Source organism: Equus quagga, chromosome 6 (genome assembly GCF_021613505.1).
Source record: "Equus quagga isolate Etosha38 chromosome 6, UCLA_HA_Equagga_1.0, whole genome shotgun sequence".
NCBI classification, from domain to species: domain Eukaryota; kingdom Metazoa; phylum Chordata; class Mammalia; order Perissodactyla; family Equidae; genus Equus; species Equus quagga.
Window position 1 is genome coordinate 60,313,612 of NC_060272.1, and position 19,264 is coordinate 60,332,875.

The 19,264-nt window shown below is 38.8% G+C and overlaps 1 protein-coding gene across 1 annotated transcript in view; it reads left to right on the plus strand.

Annotated features, from left to right (window-relative positions):
• The first annotated feature begins 1,187 nt into the window (after nt 1-1,187).
• Nucleotides 1,188-19,264, plus strand: part of FNDC3A (fibronectin type III domain containing 3A) — a 197,051-nt gene continuing 178,974 nt past the window's right edge. Inside the window, exon 1 of the mRNA XM_046664277.1 lies at nt 1,188-1,515. The gene's annotated coding sequence lies outside the window, so the exon portion shown is untranslated. The remainder of the gene's footprint in view (nt 1,516-19,264) is intronic.

Here is a 19,264-nt window from a genome sequence, read left to right on the forward strand (position 1 = left end):
TGGCCGTAGATATAAACATCTGATCAATCATCACCTGGAGCCATAGAGAAAAGCAGTTAAGAAAGAAGAAAAGAGTAAAAAATAAACAGTAAAGTAGAAAGGATGAGAGGAAGGATCAGAGTGGATAAAGAGGCCGATGAGATGAGAAGCAGTGACAGATATGAGAAAAGGTGATGAGAACATTCCAAAGAGAAAAAAAAATAGCACCAAAGTAGGGATCTTATATGCCTCAGCAAGCCCCTGGGACTTTAGCGTATGGCCAAGGTATTGCATTTGATGGTCAGTCATCAACAAAGGATTTGATTAACCCTTGCATTCTTTAAGAAAGTAGGGAATAAGTACATTTTAAAAGGATTTCTGTAAACAGATTAAAATAAAAATACTGTTATTTTAAAAGGCAGCACAGTTAATAAACTGAAAGCCAGGTCATGGAGCCTGGTTACATCCTCCATGGTTTTTGAAGGAACATGGGGTTGGACTCAAGAACGACCCGTCCCAAGAACTGGCCTCTTCCCAAGCCTGCCAGTGGGAACTGAAAAGTCAGCAGCCCAGGCTAGCCCTCAGGCATTGCAGCGCCCCCAACTGCAGGAGGTTCGGGAAAGAGCGGCTGCTTTCATCTGTAAGTCTTCGTGCCGTTGTACAAACTAAGGTAATGGGCTTCCACGCGATTTGACTGGGGGAGAGATCAAGAAACGAACCCCCACGTTTTCCACTGAAGTAATATCTAAACATTTTTGCTTGCTATCGAGGTCCCGGGCTCGAAGTGTCTGGGATTGTAAACATCCAAGCCCACTTCGCTTGGCTTCCTCTTCCTTGGGGGGAGTGTCTTTAAAAGCACCTGCCGGCGTTAAAGTCTTGTGCTTTCGGAAAGAGGTCGAGCCGGTGCGTCTCGGGAGGAACCTTTTACAATTTAGACAGAATTGTGTGAGTGGCCTTAGAAACGTCCATTAACTCCACATTTCCCCAGCGCCGCTCGCCGCCGGGCCGCGGCGGATCCTGCGACCAGCCAGGCGCCGCCGGGCCTCGAGAGAGCGCCTAGAGCCCCGGGAGGCGGCAGGCGCCGCGGGTGCGGCGAGAGGGCGCTTGGGCTCCACCGGCCGGGGGTCTCGGCGGGCGGCTCGGCGCTCCCGGGAAAGGCGCGCGGGGCAGCGGGCGCGGGCGCGGGGCGGGCGCGCGGGGTCCGGGCCGGCGGGGGCGCCGTCGGCGAGGCTCGCGCAGCCGCACTGGGCGCGCCGATTCGGGGCTCCTCCTCCCGGCTCCGTAGTAAGCATGGCGGCGGCGGCGTTCGTGGTCCCTCGGGTGAAACAGAAAGCGGGAGCTACGCGGAGAGGGAGCGAAGAGCGGGGCTGAGGCGGCGCCGTCACTGCCGGGAAACCTCCCCAACAGCCAGTGCGCCGGCGGCCGCGGAGGCCCCGAGAGCTGGCTCTGCCGTTGAGGGAGAGCGCGAACGCTCAGGAATCCGAAGAGGCGCCCGGGAAGCCGCCTTCCTCCGCCTCAGAGCGGCGTGACTCGGAGGTGAGAGCGCGGGCGCTCCCTTCGGGAAAGGCGGGGAGACCGAGCCGTGCCCGTCCCTCCCGCCCCGGAGCGGGCGCCACGGAGACCGTTAGGCTGGGGCTGAGGGGCCGGGGCGCCGAGCGAGGCTCGGGCCCGTCGGGGGGCCGGCCCACCCCGTCGTGCGGGCGCGCCGCGGGCAGCGGGGCCGGGGACGGACCCGACCACTTGCCGGGCACCTGCGGGGCCCGAGTGCCCGCGGGAGGCGCTGGCGGGGGCGCGGCGGCGGCCCCACGAGCAGCCCGAGGCGGCGGCGCGGGGGCGCAGGCGGCCCTCCCTCCGCCCCTGGACCCGCGGCGAGCAGCGCCGCTCGGGGAGGCTCGGGGGTCGATCGCGGAGGCGGCCGGAGAGGAGCGCCGAGCGCCGCCGCACCTTCGGCTTGGGCGCCCGGCAGCCGCCGAATTTGACCGCTTTTCTGGAGAGAGTTTTCCCCGCTCCTCTGGGGGTTAAAACCTCGAAAACCCGCCCTGGTGTGTTTGCTCGCCTTTGGCCGGTGCCCGTCCCTGGCCGGCCCTCTCCGCGGCAGCCACCTGTTCCGTCGGGAGGCTGCCTCCAGGCTGCGGTCCTCGCCCTCCTTCACAGCCTGGATTTTTGAACTTTTGACACAGTGGTGGAAGGACGTCACGCGTTAGGTAAAGGAAAACGAGCAAATTTAGTCCGAAAATCGCGGGCAGAGCGGCGGCTGTTTTCATTACTGTCGTTAATCGTCCTTTTATTAAACTGTTAGCGTTAAAAGCCTTGGGATATCTTTGGGGGGGGGGCGGTAATTTTTGCTGGGGCGTAGGACTCGATTTGCTTTTGTGAAATTTTACCTAAGTTCCTGTGGACACATTTGTGTCTGAGCATCTATTAACTAAGAATAGCAGGCGAAACAGATTTCTTTCTTTCTTTTAACAGTATAATTCTCGTGTGTGTTCACCATGGACTTTTAAAACTGAGCAGCATAATGATTTTGCTTCTTACTGTGGTCTGTGTTTTCAGTTCTTGAAGCCAAAGTTGGTGTGTGTTTGTTTGCATTATAAGAAGGAAATAACAAAAGTTGAGCTGTTACTGTAATATTTTATCACCATGCTATTACTAGCACCAGGGCTAAGCATATGCCACTCCGGAGTTGGAGCCATATGTTAGGCAGAAACGAATTGAGTTTTGTGGCTATGATCTGGTATTTGCATAAATATTTAGTTTTTGTGCGTTTGGTAAGTCTGTAATTCTTGCCACGGTGTAAGTTTTGTTTAAATCACCTAAAAATATCCAAGAGAGATGAGTCCTGTGCCTTTTTGATATTTTCTTGGTTGAATTGATTTTTCTCAAGTAATAAGATAAAGTGCCCACTGAGACAGATGGTGGACTTAACAGAAAACAGTAATAAAAAGGATTTTTAACATATTTTTTATAACATAGAACCTAGAATTTTGCTTTTAGCCCACTGATAATTCTTGTCATCACTAATAACACCAGTTAGGGGGAAGAAGGGATGATGACTTAACCGGAAAATACCTTGCTAAAATTTTTATAAATAATTTTATATTTAAAAATTTCAGCACTAGCATGTTACATTTTACTATATTTTCTTCTTTCCCTTCATAGATCGTCTCTCAGTTTTCTTGGAAAAATTTTTTATCCCAGGCTGGTTGCCCATAAGCCACCTGTATGCTTCTGAATTAGCTGCCCCTTTTTCCCTTTTGTCTGAATCCTCAAAATCATTAAATGTTCAGGAAAAATAAACTTCTGGTTAACACTGGCCTCAGTCAAACATAATTATAAGGGTAATTTGCTTCTTCGAGTTTAATGACATGCATTTGAAAACACAGGTTCTAGGATTCTCTTTTGATGTCATCTGTGTCATCACTTCCCCTGTTCACGTGAGTAATTGAGAGCTGATTTATTTTACCATGTATTTAATAATTACTTTTTAATTGTGAAATTTCCGTAGTATAACATTAAGCATAATTTATTGCTAATTAAGAAAAAATTTCTCCCTCTGTCCAGCCAGGCATAGGTCAGGACTGAGTATAAAACCTAGGAAAAAAAGAAGGGCTGCACAATTAATATTTTCATTGTGTTTTGTAGCTTAACTTAGGTAAAGAGCATTTTATTTATAATTTGTCCATTTTTAGTTTAAACTCCTGGGTAATTATGCTTGTTTTAAAACATTTGTGTATATTTTTTCTGTTCATACATGCAAGGCTTGTGCACTTTATATTTTACCTATGTTTTTAAAATACAATTTGATGAACTAACCTAAAGAGGTTTTTTTAGATCTTCTTGGTGCATTTTTCTTTGAAAACGAGTCTCGATGTTGTCTTTGAGAGTGATGTAGGGATATGCACATGATTTTGAATTTTATTAACCAGGTAATCAAAAGATAAAGGATTGTTTTTTTCCTAGCAATCCCAGCAGACTTCAAATAAATTCACTATTGTAAATCCAAAGATTTAGAAAACTGTATGTGTCTATGCCATTGTGTCTTTTAGTGCTTCAGTTTATCACATTGAAAAAAAAGGGGGGCCCCCTATGCATGTCAATGTCAAGAGCTGCTTGTTAAAAGGAAGTTAATGGCCAATAGTGTTGAAAGGCAAATTTTTTTTTTCACATGTATTGTGAGCTTTTATCATTTTCTTAGTATTTTGGTCTCTTTTTATTTCAGAATATTATTCAGTGGTCTCTTTTTATCTCTTGATCTTTATCTCTCTTTTCTCCTACTCTTAGAGTTTTGCTTGTCTTTAGCATACACTTTGTAAGTTTGCAATGTAGCCTATGGATGTCATCCTTTATATTTCCAGTCACTTACCACCCATTACCAGTCCTCAGACTCTTTTTTTCTCCAAGATAGGTGCACTTGGGAGATGACATGTGCTCAGAGGATGATGAGCTATTGGGGATACAAAAGTAACTTGATGTGTTTTCTTCCTTCAAGTAGTTTACAAACTAGTTGGAGTTACGAGACAACACATAGGAAATTACTAGCAAAAATATAAGATGGCATTATTAAATGGTGTGGCAAGGACTGTAATTTAAAGGAAAGTGAGGCCACTGTGGGCTAGAACCATCCCAGAAGGCATTTGGAGGAAGTCAGACTTGAAGCTTAGCAAGGAGTTAGATAGCAAAAGGAAAGACGTTCCAAAGAAAAGATGGACAGCCAGAGCTGAAAGTAGTAGTAAGGAGACCAGTCTGAGAGCATCCAAGGACAAGTATCAGGAGGAAAAAAGAAAGAAGGTTGGGTAGAGATTTTTGGCTGAGTCCCAGGGCATGGTCAAAAGTGGAAAAGGCATGGCTGGACACGACAGTTTGGCTGTATCATTATGAACCCATCACTGAAAGAACTATACATCTACTTTAACATATTAGTAGCTTAACCTTTATGTATAAGGGACAGCTTATATGTCTTATATTTGTTTATTATAGCTTAGATCAGGGATCGGCAGACTTTTTCTGTCAAGTGCTAGATAGTAAATATTTTAGGCCTCATGGGCCACTTACAGCCTCTGTTGAATATTCTTTTTTTTTTTTCCCCCCCACAATCTTTGAAAAATGTAAAAACCATTCTTAGCTCAAGGGCCAAACAAAAACAAGCCAGCTGTGGGCTGGATTTGGCCAGCAGGCCTAGTTTGCTGACTCTTGGCTAATAATTGGCTAGGTAATTGTCCATATAGCACATAATGTGAGGCGCCTTAAGTCGTTTGTCTACTGGTTGTTTGTGTGTTTTGTTATGACTATCATTTATATTTTTTCCATATGTTATAGTAAAAATAAAGAAAATATGCAGAAATATCTACGATTGTAATTGTTATTTTGTGGCCAAACTTCTAGCAACAGCCTAGACTAGCTCTCAGAACTAGGAAGTGAAAGAAGAAAAGCCTTTGGGCCAGGCCTTAGAGCAGTGAAAATAGCTACACCGTGGCTTGCTTTAGAATTTATATAAGGTTAAGTATATCAACTGCCTGTTCTGGTTTTACATATTTTAAACTACAACTGGCACTTTAGAAACCTTTGCTAGGATGCTGTTGGCCTATAAGTGACAACAGGGGAGCAGGCAGTAGGAAACCTAATTTTTAAAAGTAGTCTAGGGTGAGTTAGTGAAGAGACATGCCATTTGACATCCCTCAGAAACTCCAAGAAGAGTCATTGTGTTATACAACAGTCTAATAATTAATGTTTACCTTGATGAGCTTAAGTCATCAAGAAAAGGTTATATCTTGTGCAGATTAAGGCAGAGAAGAAAGACTTAGAAATCTCCTTCAAAATATTTCCATTAAGATTCTTTAAAGGTAAGTTATGGCGATTTAAAGGATAAGTATCGGTTATTTTGAAAATTCATTTACATGAAATAGCTCTTTGAAGTTTCTAAATTTATAGCTGTGTGTTTCTGAGGCAGTTCTGTTTTCTTCAGCACACTGCATTTCACTTGCCATTGTGAAGTGAATAGTGGTGCCTAGGTTATGGTTGCATAAATCAATTGGCTAGGGTTACTCTATTTTGTGTCATCAAGAGAGCAAGCATATAGCATAAGAGCATTCTTTCATTCAGCAGACATTAGTAAGTATCTTCTGCGTATCAGGGGTAGTACTAGGTGCTAGGAAAATGTAAAGATGTATAAGATGGAGAGCTACCTGGATAAAATCAGTGGCGTTTCTTTTTCTCCTCCTAAAACCGTAAAAACCAAACAAACAAAACCCGAAAATTTAAGTTAACTTTTGGAATTTCTTTATACTAGCATTTTCCATACTTCGTAAAATGAATATACTATCTGAAGTTTTAAGGCAGTACAAACCTTTTGAACTACATTTCAGCCTTCACAAATTCTTTCTTAATAAAAATTTGGCTTTTTAAATTTTGCTTTAAGGAGAAATTAACAGTTCACTGTCCCACCCCCCTTTTGTCAGTGCTTGAACCAGCTTCATCATTCCCGTTGTTTCCGTTTCCTAGACAGGAGATAAAAACCTTGGATCCTAGATCCAGCTTCACCCTTATTATCCATATCATCTCAGGTTCGTTTTTTCAATCTTAGGTTCCCAATTCTAAAATGGAGAATAATGTATATATCCTGTTTTCCCCACAGAAGTATTGTGAGTACCCAGAGATGTTGGAAGTGATGAAAACATTAAAGTATCATATAAGTGCTTACATTAATACTACTGTATTGCAAGCAGTGCAGCCTTTGTTTAGTAAGACCAGAGATTATGAGTTCAAGTTTTATCTTCCAAAGTTCTGTAAATATAGTATGCTTCCAGTAAACATTTAGTTTACTCAGAAGTTTTAACTGCTTTCCTGGCAGAGAGAATGCATATGAAAGCTTTCTTTTCATTCTTCTTAATCTTTCAGTGCACTTCATATCCAATGTCTCTGTTCCTTTTTGCAAGGGAATACTGATCTTCCAAGCAGCTTCGGCTGTTCTTTCCAAAATGGGGCGAAAATAAGCAAAAGTGAATTCCTTATGGTTTTCGTTTTTTCAAGTGGAAGACTATTTCTGTATCTATAGTAATAACATCCACTTGTTGAACTCTCATTGCATTTTAGGCCTTGTACTTGGATATTTTTTTAAATCCTATACAGACCTGCCAGGTATGTGGTGGTACTCTCATTTTACAGATGAAACTACTACTTGTTATGGACTTCTGTATCTCTCTTCCTCCCTCACTTCTTGAGATCTCTTATGTGATAGTTGTTAGAAATACAAAGTAAGTATGATGTGTACTTTGAAATAAACCTTGGTGTAAGTTACCTGAATTTGATAAATTTGATTGTTTATATTAATTAGTCGCAATCAGAAATGTCTGATAGGTACTGTTTTCTGTTTTCCTTCTTCAGAATCCACATTTTAATATATATTTGAACAGAATAATTTTAAAAATTTAAGTGATTGCGTCACTATCCAATTCCCCAGTGAAGGGGGAAAAAAATCTTCCTACTTCTCTGAGGGTTCTAAACAGATGTTTAAGTACATTTTAAAGCACAGTTAAGACTTTTCCCTAAAAAGTAATTATATGCTTTCTTTTGCAGAAATAGATGTTATATACAGCAACTACTTTTGTTTAGATCCAGCTTGAAGGAGTAGTCATTTTCATTTACTTAAAGTTAGTTTTTCTAAAGATTTGCTTAAATAAAAAAGGAAAGGGAAAACATAATTTATGATTTGTGATTTCATTGTGTTTACATTTTCTAGATTTTTTTGGTTTGCTTAAGACACCCATTCTCAATTATAGTTTTGTGCTGAAGGCTTGATTTTTTTCTGTGTAATATTTTCATTTGCAATATATACATTTTTTCCTTAACATTTTGGTTAATAGTTTATGAAGTACCTTTTTGTTTTTTCCATATTAGGACCAGCTATTTCTGATACTTCCGATCAGTAGGTGAATCACTGTTACTCAAATGCCATAATATGCTAGCAAGTTTATTTTTTTATCTGTTACTTGAACCTCACTAAAACTGCCCCACTGTGTGTGATAGAGTAGCCTTTGGGTAAAATGTAGGGACAGCTGTCCCTCTAATCCATCTTTCAGGCCTCTTCCAGGCTAATATTTCAAAAACATGAATTTGTTCAAATCGTTGCTCAATTTTAGAAATTAAAATTACACCGTAATTCCTGCTGTATCAATCATAGTGTCTTCTGTCTATTTGAGTACATACTCTGTTGATATCTTGTGACTATGTCTATTTTCCACCACCTCCCAACTTGTAGTAGAAAGAGCATCTGTTTTACATTAGACAGATGTAAGTTTGTTTGTTGGCTTATTCCCTTACTGACTGTATATAAACATGAGCATGGTACTTTACTTCTATGAGACTTAGTTTCTTCACATTAGAAAGGGGTAATAATAGGATGTATCTCTTAAAATTGGCTATTAGGAACATTAAAAGAGAGAGTCCATTTACCATGGCAAGTAAAATGCTCTCCATAGGATATTTGTATCTAGAACTTTGACCAGCATGTCTAATCATTGTCACCCAAGTATCCTATTCTTATTTTCACCATTCATTTATTTATCAATCATTTATTAAAAACTTTAAATGTCCTAGGTACTAAGAATATGAGTGTCACAAAAATGAATATCATAATCCCTTCCTTCTAGTAATTCACACACTATTGTGAGAGATAAGGACGTGTAAACAAATACTTATTTTTATGTAATTAAAGGTAAATAAAGTACCTCTTCTCTTGCCTCTTTTCACTATGTGACTCCTTCCTGTCATTTAGTACTGAATTGCCACGTGTTTCCATAATACCCTTAGAATATCGTGATTGTATGCATATCATACTGTTGCATATATATTTCATAACTTGTCTGTCTCAACTGTTAGACTGTGAACTCCTTGAGTTTGAACAGTACTGCTGTGGTTGGCAATTTTTTTTCTATAAAGGAGCAGATAGTTAATATTTTAGGCTTTATAGCCACATGGGCTCTGTTGTGACTACTTAACTGTGCTGTAGGAGCATGAAAACAGCCATAGATAAATTATAAACATTGAGTATGACTGTTTGAATAAAACTTTATTTACAAAAGCAGGCAGGGGGCCAGATTTGGCCCACAGGCCTTAGTTTGCCGACCCCTGCAATGCTTCATATGTTATGCCTGCAAATATAAGGCACTCAGTAACTAATAATTAATGTATATTAAACACTTAGGTTCTGGGTGCTGTTCCAAACAACTTTAAATGTATCAGTTTACTTAATCCGTAAAACAACAACCCACTAAGGTGGATACTGTTGTCACCATTTTTATTTGTTTAATTAAAAAAATTTTTTTTTTAAAGATTGACCGTGAGCTAACCTCTGTTGCCAGTCTTCCTCTTTTTTTTTTCCCCCCTCCTGAAAGCCCTAGTACATAGTTGTATATCCTAGTTGTAGGTTATTCTAGTTCTTCTCTGTGGGATGCCTCCACAGCATGGCTTGATGAGCGGTGTGTAGGTCCGCACCCAGGATCCGAACCAGCGGATCCCAGGCTGCCAAAGTGGAGCGCGCGAACTTAACTACTTGGCCACGGGGCCAGCCCCAGTTGTGACCATTTTTAAAATGAGGGAACTGAATCACAGAGATAAATGAGATGCCCAAGATCATACAAGTAGTTAGTGAAAGACTTGAGGTTTGAACCTAGGCATTCTGACTCCAGAACCTGGACTTTTAATGATTAAATCTTACCAGTTTTGATATGTTGAATCCTGGGAGTGTAGTATTGATTCAGTATTAGGAAACGTATTAATATAATTTGCTATATTAAGAGATTAAAGGGGAAAACTATATGGTTATCTCTTTGATGCTAAAAACAATCATTTTTTAATATTCAGTCGTCCCTGCTAACTCTTCAACAGAAATAACTTTGTTAAGGGTCTCTACCAGAAACCTATATTAAATGTCATAGTGAAATGGTAGAGGCACTTCCATTAAAAGATAGGAGCATAACATTTGTCCAAAAGTCTTATTAGCTAATATAGTAAGAAACAAGAAAAATAATTAACCTCTAAATAATGGAAGGTGGAGGAGGAATATATCACTGTTCCTATTTGCAGTTGATATGATTACCTACTTAGAAAATACAAGATTGTCAACAGAAAATGATTTGAGTCAAAAAGAGATTAGAGTAAACTAACTGGCTGTAAGATAAACTTAGAAGTTTCATTAGCTTTCTTATGTACCAGTGATAACCAACTATGAAAAACAATTAAAAAAAGTAGAAGCCTAAATTATACAATAGTTAAGAAGTGTTTAAAATATGCAACAGCTATATGAAGAAAACTGCAAGAAGATTTGAATGGATAGAGGAATGCTATATTCCTGAATGTGACAACTTAATACTATAAAAACGGCAGTCCTCATCAAATGAGTCAAAAATAAAGTTAGTATAATCCTAATTAGAAATACAACAGGATTTTAAAAATGGAATTTGACAAACTGATGTTTCAGGCTTTGAGAGGGAGACACAAGAACTGTCAGGTAATTTCAAAAAGCATAACAAAGGGCAGCTTACCCATCAAAGATCAAAATGTACTGTAAAATCTCAGTTATTAAAAAAATAGCAATTTGGAGTGGGAATGGGCATGTTGATCAAAGGAACAGAATATAGAATTCAGGAGGAGCTCTGTAGATAGAAAAGAATTTATTATATGATAAACAAGTGAGTAATGGAAGAGCTAGTTTATAAATGATGTGAGATAATTGGCTGTCCAGTTGAGGTAAGGATAATTAGGTATCCACTTTGAGGTACTTTCAAAACTAAGTTCCAGATGGACTAAATATTTATAAGTAAAAAACAAAATGACACAAATTTTAGAAGTGAACTTTTATTTTCTTGGTGAGGAAGATTTGCCCTGAGCTAACGCCTGTGCCAGTCTTCCTCTACTTTGTATGTGGGATCCCTCCGCAGCATGGCTGATGAGTGGAGTAGGTCTGCACCCAGGATCCGAACCCACAAACCCTGGGCTGCTGAAGTGGAGTGTGTGGAACTTTAACCACTTAGCCACTGGGCTGGCCCTTAGAAGAAGTGAATTTTTAAAAAAATTTTAGGGTAGAGGAGACCTTTTCAAGTGAGACATCAAACTTAGATGCCATTAAAAAAGGCAAGCAACAGACTGGGATAAAATATTTGACATATAATAGAGAAAGTTAATATTCAGAGTATACAAGGTGTGCCTACAAATCAGTATGAAAAAGAATCTGGTGGAAAATGAGGAAGAATGTAAGTAGGAATTTTAAAGAAGTAGAAGTATAGATAGCCTATAAAGTTTTGAAGAGATGCTCAACCATATCAGTAATCTGAGAAATTCAAAACATCAGTGAGAATATGATTTTTAAAAACTTTGCTAATAAAATTAGCAAAAATTGGAAAACTTTAATATTAGTAAGTATCAAATTGGAAGATAGGCCCTCATAAAGTACTGAACAGAGTATAAACAGCTTCATCTTTTTAGGAGAAAAGTTTGGCAGTATCTGTCAATTTTAAAAGTGCATACTTTGAACCAGAAGTCTCATTTCTGTATCACCTGCAATACAGAAATACTATCATAGATTCATAGAGAATATTACTTGGTTATTCCCCACAGAGGGGGAATTGTGTAAAGAAAAATGGAAGGAATTTTTGTGTTTATCATTAGAATAGATAAAGCATGGTATGCCCTTACAGTAGGATATTAGGCAGCCATGAAAAAGAATGAAATAGATAATAGATGTACTTATTTAGGAAAATCTTAAGGTGTTTTACGTGAAAAAGCAAGACACTGACCAGTACATGCGGTTTCATTTATGTAACAGCCACTCCCAGAAAACCTCATACACGGGTAAGTACAGAGAAAAAGTCTGAAAGGGTACATTCCACAGTGAGTAACTGTAGAAATAGGAGTTGGATTTGGGAATAGGAGCAAGAGTTAAAAATAAAGATTGTATGTGTGTTTTTAAGTATAAAATATACAACTTTTGGGATGTAACAAAAATAATAATTAAACATAAGAGGGTTTGGATTTGGTGATGATTATTACTCCTTGTTAGAACCATATCTTCTGGTTGGACAGCCTTGATTTATGTCTCTTTTCCCGGTGTAATTTTTTCTCTGAAAGATTCGCCCTGAGGTAACATCTGTTGCCAGTCTTCCTTTCTCTCTCTCTCTCTCTCCTTTTTTTTTTTTTCTCCCAAAAGCCCCAGTACAGAGTTGTATGTCCCTTTAGTTCCTCTATGTGAGCTGCCACCACTGGATGGCTACTGACAGAGGAGTGGTGTGGTTCTGCGCCTGGAAACCAAACCCAGGCCACAGAAGTGGAGCGTGCCCGACTTTAACCAATCAGCTGTCAGGGCTGACTCTTCCCTGTGTAATTCTTAATAGCACCTCCTTTTACTCGCAGAAGCTTTCCAGTTGGTGTCTAAAGTCATCGGTGCTTTTAAAAATAGCAATTTCAGTATAGTATTGTATCTGAATCTGTGTTACACTGGGTTAAAGAAGTGAGAATTGTAGATGGGTGATTCTCAACCTTTATAACCGTATCTGCCAACCAAGGCAATTTCCGTGTACTTTGTTTTCTGAGTTTCTATTATAAAAGCAATTATCTTTTTCAAGTATAAAATTATAATTTTGGATATTGTTGTCTTCAAGTCTTAATATACTTGGATATTTTGATTCTCCCCCTTTTAATATTAGAACTTAATATTTTAAGAAAGTTGGTGGTAAATTTCGGGATTGATGTCAGTACCTCGAGCTGAAGACAGAGTAAAAAGAAAGAAAATTTTTTGAAAATCAGATGAGAGAAGATGACCATGTTTAGAGGCAGTTAAATTTTTTTTTTTTTTTAAAGATTGGCACCTGAGCTAACAATGGTTGCCAATCTTTTTTTTTTTTTCCTTCTTCTTTTCCCCAGAGCTCCCCCGTACATAGTTGTATATTCTAGTTCTGAGTGCCTCTGGTTGTGCTCTGTGGGATGCTGCCTCAGCATGGCCTGTTGAGCGCATGGTGCACACCCAGGATCTGAACCAGTGAAACCCTGGGCCCCTGAAGTGGAGTGCGTGAATTTAACCACTCACCCATGGGGCCTACCTGAGGCAATTAATTTTTAACTCAGGCATAATTGTGGGCATATAAACAAAAAATCTGGTTTGAATGGACAACGTTAAAATACTGGGTTCTACAGACAAATCTTTTTTATGAAAGATACAGAAATGTTTGATTTCTTGATGTGTTATGACAAAATTCTTTATTTGGAAGGGATTAAGGAAGGAAACATGTTAAATATGATGAAGTTATAGTAAGACAGAAGCTTTTACAGAGGAGTTCAGACTCTTCTGTTGTAAACCTAGATGCCAAGGTGTTACAGGCATACCTCAGAGATATTGTGGGTTCAGTTCTAGACCACCGCAATAAAATGAGTATCACGATAAGCAGAGTCACATGAAATTTTTGGTTTCCCAGTGCATATAAAAGTTATGTTTACACTATACTGTAGTCTATTAAGTGTGCGGTAATTATGTCTGAGAAAACAATATACATACCTTAATTTAATGATTCTTTATTGCTGAAAAATGCTAACCATCATCTGAGCCTTCAGCGAGTGATAATCTTTCTGCTGGTAGATGGTCTTGCCTTGATGTTGATGACTGTTGACTGATCAGGGTGGTGGTTGCTAAAGGCTGAGGTGGCTCTGGCAATTTCTTAATTGATTGACTCTTCCTTTCATGAATGATTTCTCTGTAGCATGTGATGCTCTCTGATAGCATTTTACCCACAGTAGAACTTCTTTCAAAATTGGAGTCAGTCCTCTCAAACTCTGCCATTACTTTGTCAACTTAAGTTTATGTAATATTCTGAATCCTTTGCTGTCATTTCAACAATCTTCACAGTACCTTCACCAGGAGTAGATTCCATCTCAAGAAATTCCATCTCACTTCCTTTACTCATCCATAGGAAGCAACTCCTCATCTGTTAAAGTTTTATGAAATTGCAGCAATTCAGTCACATCTTTAGGCTCCACTTCTAATTCTAGTTCTCTTGCTGTTTCCACACATCTGTAGTTATTTTCTCCATTGAAGTTTTGAACCCCTCAAAGTCATCCATGTGGGTTAGAATCAACTTCTTCCAAACTCCTGTTAACGTTGATATTTTTATCTCTTCCCATGGATCACAAATATTTTTAAAGGTATCCAGATGGTGAATCCTTTTCAGAAGGTTTTCAATTTACTTTGCCCAGATCCATCAGAGGATTCACTGTCTATAGCAGCTATAGCCTTACGAAATCTATTTCTTAGATAGTAAGACTTGAAAGTTGAAATAACTCCTTTATCCATGGGCTGCAGAATAGATGTTGTGTTAGCAGGCATGAAAACATTAATTTCATTGTACATCTCCATCAGAGCTCTTGGGTGACCAAGTGCATTGTCAATGAGCAGTAATATTTTGAAAGGAATCTTTTTTTCTGAGCAGTAGGTCTCAACAGTGGGCTTAAGATTTTCAGTAAACCATATTATAGACAGATGTGCTGTCATCCAGGCTTTGTTGTTCCATTTCTAGAGCACAGACAGAGTAGATTTAGCATAATTCTTAGGGGCCCTAGGATTTTTGGAATGGTAAATGAGCATTGACTTCAACCTAAAGTCACCAGCTGCATTAGCCACCAGCAAGAGTCAGCCTGTCCTTTGAAGCTTTGAAACCATGCTTTAACTTCTCCTCTCTAGCTATGAAAGTCCTAGATGGCATCTTCTTACATTATAAGGCTATTTTGTCTTTATTGAAAATCTGTTGTTTAGTGTAGCTACCTTTATTAATTATCTTAGCTAGATCTTCTGGGTCACTTACTGCAGCTTCTACATCAACATTTGCTGCTTCACCTTGCACTTTTATGTTGTGGGGACAGCTTGTTTCCTTAAACCTCATGAACCAACATCTGCTAGCTTCAGACTTTGCTCCTGCAGCTTCTTCACCTCCTTTAGCCTTCATAGAATTGAAGAGAGTTAGGGCCTTGCTCTGCGTTAGGCTTTGGCTTAAGAGAATGTTGTGGCTAGTTTGATCTTCTGTCCAGACCACTGAAACTTTCTCCATATCAGCAATAAGGTTGTTTTCACTTTTTTATTATTCATGTGTTCACTGGAGTAGCACTTTTAATTTCCTTCAAGAACTTTTCCTTTGTATTCACAACTTGACTAACTGTTTGGCACAAAGGCCTAGCTTTTGGCCTATCTTGGCTTCTGACATGCCTTCCTCACTTTAATCATTTCTGGCTTTTGCTTTAAAAGTGAGAGACATGTGACACTTCCTTTGACTCAGGCATTTAGAGGCCATTGTAGGTTATTAATTGGCCTAATTTCACTATTCTTGTGTCTCAGAGAATAGGGAAGCCTGAGGAGAGGGAGAGAGATGGGAAAACATCTGATCGGTATGTATAGTCAGAACACATACAACATTTATTGATGAAGTTCACCGTCTTATATAGGCATGATTCATATTGCCCCCAAACAGTTACAATAGTAACATCAGAGATCACTGATCGCAGATCATCATAATAAATATAGTAGTAATAATGAAAAATTTTGAAATATTGCAAGAATTACCAAAATGTAACAGAGACACTAAGTGAGCAAATGCTCTTGGAAAAATGGCACCAATAGACTTGCTCGATGCGTGGTTGCCACAAACTTGCAATTTATAAAAAATGTAGCATCTGCAAAGCACAGTAAAGCAAGATGTACCTGTATTTGGCCAGAAAATATTCAGAAACTGCTCGTTTAGTTTTCCATCCAAAGTCACTCTGATAGATGTAACCAAGAATTTGGAATTCTAAAAAAGCAAAGTGAGTATAATATATAAGCTAGTACTTTTAAGAGGGGCAAGAAAATATTTGTAGATAAAAGTAGAATTGTCTCAGATGTAATTATCTTGGGCTCTAAATGTAACCCAAGTGCTCTGAAAACACCGCACAGCTAGAGCTGTAAACTGAGATTCAAGAAGATGGTATTTAAAAAAAAAAAGGTCTTATTTACATGCACACTGTCTTTCCTTCAACAGATTGGGGTTGATTCTTGGAAGCAATTTCTGCTCTCTGTTCCCATAGTTTCCTGACTGGAAGTATGTTTGTGATATCTTTTTCATCAAGATTGCCTTTGAAGTTTATTTTAACCATAGTTTCATGGTAGTGTTTCTTAGTGGGGGAATGGGAGATGCATCTCCTGACTGCTTAATTAAATTAAGTTATATTCAGTATATCTGACTGAGGAGAGTAACGGCAGTGGCTCTCAAACCCCTCCTTTGTAAACCTCTCTTCACTTACACGAGGTAAAAGACTGGGGCCCACCATCCTACCAACTCTATCCCTTCTACCTTTCCAGTGGACAAGGAATTGGAGAATAAGATAAATAAGTTACAGTAAATTTGTTGCTGACAATTTATATAAATTTTCATTTACTTTAGACAAAAAATATATGTGCATTTACTTTTATTAGATTAAACCATATGAAATTATTTTAATTTTTTTACCTTAAATGGTAATTTTATATGGTTCAACCTATTCTATTACAGAATTATGCCCTATAAACAGTGCCCTGTATATAAAAATGTTATTGCACTTACCATCAAAATATGTTGTAAGTTATTTGAATATCATAAACTCATAAACAGCACATTGCTGGTGAAATGTCACCATATAAGCCAAATTGGAAGCTTTATGAATACACCCACTTTAGCAACAAGGGTAAAGTAATAAGCCAAAAATATTGTTAGTGTATATATGCATCATTGTACCTCATAGGGTTAATCAAACAGCCTTCTCCAGGAACTATATTGAATGTGAGAATGATAAAGCTAAACATGTAGTAGTTTATAAATAAAAGCTATTGGACTTGAAAATTGTGACCAGTTGCAGACACCGCATAAACTAGGACCAATTGAAGAGAGAACTGATGATAGATAAACAAATAATGAAGTGTCTCTCCCACAAGATATGGGAACCCTAACTGTTTGCGTTACAGGACAGCCAAATACCTTAGTAGAATCCTGAGTTAGAGGCCTAAGTAATCTCCAGAAATGTATTAATTTTACTTTACACATAACACATTTTCTTAGCAAATAACTCACTCTGCAGGTTACTAACAAGTAATACTTAGTCTTACACAGAAATAAAAGCTAAGGAATTGTGTCACTTGCCCAAAATATCTATAAAGAGAACATTGATTTTTGTTTTAGTTCAGGGCGTATCAAGAGCACACTGGCTTCCATTGGTGAACCCTGGGCCATACTTTTAAAAAATCATGCTTTGAAAGCATAGCTATTTGGGTTCTACTTGTGATAAATTCATTCACCTTGCTACTGCCCATTGGGTGCATTAAAAATTAAGAGGAGTGAATTTGTTCCCTGTCAAGAAGGAGTAAAAGGGACTTGATTTATTCTTCTGCCTGAAACAGCTAAAAAACTAGAAAAAATACACGAAACAGTGGCACTCGAGATATTAGATGTTAGGCAACAAAAGTGGGAAAACAAGGCAAGTCCTGTGATTGGCCCTGCCTACTGCCTGGAGAAAGTTGCCAGGGCACAGTACAGGGAAGGGGATTGCAAGTAGGTCCCAGTTGACTCCTTGATTTGAGGAGATGGAGCTAGAAGTCCAAGGAGATGAGACTATTCAGAACGGAGTACCGGAGAGGAGAGAGCTGCACAGAAAAAGGACCTCAGAGATCTGGAGTGGGTCCCCCTGGAGTATTCATCAGAGTACTAATAAATGCGTACATGTAAGGAAACTGCCCAGGGCTAGAGAAAGAGCCGCCTCACAGGATTATATAGAACAGTATCTAAGCTCACCCAGGGCCAGAAATACTGCCTCTTCCCACCAGCCAGATTAGAAAGCCTTATAATTCACAGGTCATTTGGTAGAGTACTCTGGAGGGTCTTGGCTTAGCTCAGTATTGGGGAAAAATTAACCCTGCACTAAATGCTGCTCTGTTCCTGCCTAGTGCGAAAACACAATTCTGTGTTTGCCCAAAGGAAGACCCAGAAGAATCTATATCCAAGTCACTTTGCCACATCTCAGAACAAAGCTCAAAAATATTTACAGGTATACAGAAATATCTAGCAGCCAACAAGGTAAAATTTATGGTGTCTGACATTCAATCAAAACTGCTAAGCTTGCAAGGAAGTAGGAAAATGCTAACTATAATGAGAAGAAAATCAGTCACTCAGAACTGGCCCCAAAATGGTATAGATGATGAATTAATAGTCAAGAACCTTAAAACAGTTTTGACTGTATTTGATATGTTGGAGAAGTTAGAGGTAAGATTGAAAATGTTAAGTAGAGGGATCTTCTAGATTAAAATTACAGTGTCAAAGATAAGACATGCTGGGTGGAAATAATGGCATGTTAGACATTGCTGAAGAAAAGGTTAGTGGACGTGAAGACATAGCAATAGAAACTATCCAAGATGAAACACACAGAGAAAAGAGAATTATTTAGAAAGATGAAGTTAGAAAAAATATTTGAAGGGGTAATGGCCAGAATTTTTCAAAATTTGATAAAAACTATAAAACAAGAAACACAGTAAACATAAGGAAGATGAGTAAAATGGCACCAAGTAATAATAATCAAATCACTTAAAACAAGTGATAAAGGGAAAAAAATCTTAAAAGCAGCCAGAGAAAAACAGCAAAGATAAGGGCCACAGCAGATTTCTCACCAGAAGTAATGTAAGCTGGAAGATAATGGAGCAATAACTATCTTTTAAAACCCTAAAGAAAAAGCTGTCAACCTAGAATTCTTTATCCAGCAAAAATATTTTTCAAAAATAAAGGCAAAATGAAGACTTTTCAAACATACAAAAGCTGAAAGAATTCATCACCTTCAGTCCTATACTAAAAGACTTGTTAAATGGAATCCTTCAAGCACAAGGAAAATTAAACCGTATGAATACTTGGACCTACAGAAAGGAGTGAAGAGCACTGGAAATGGGAACTGCATGGGTAAATATATAAGATTTTTTATTACTGTTATTTAGATATATTTAAAAGACAGTTGACTTTAATATAAAAATAGTAATAATTGTAGGGTTTATAACATATGTAAAAGTAAAATATATGATAACAATAGCACAAAGCTCAGAAGGGGAGAAATTACAGGTATATTGTTGTAAGGTTCCGGTACCTATAGCTGAAGTAGTATAATGTTACTTGAAGTTAGATTCTGATAACTTAAAGATGCATATTATAAACCCTAAAGCAACCACTAAAGTAAACAAAACAAAAAATTATAGTCTTTAAGCCAACAA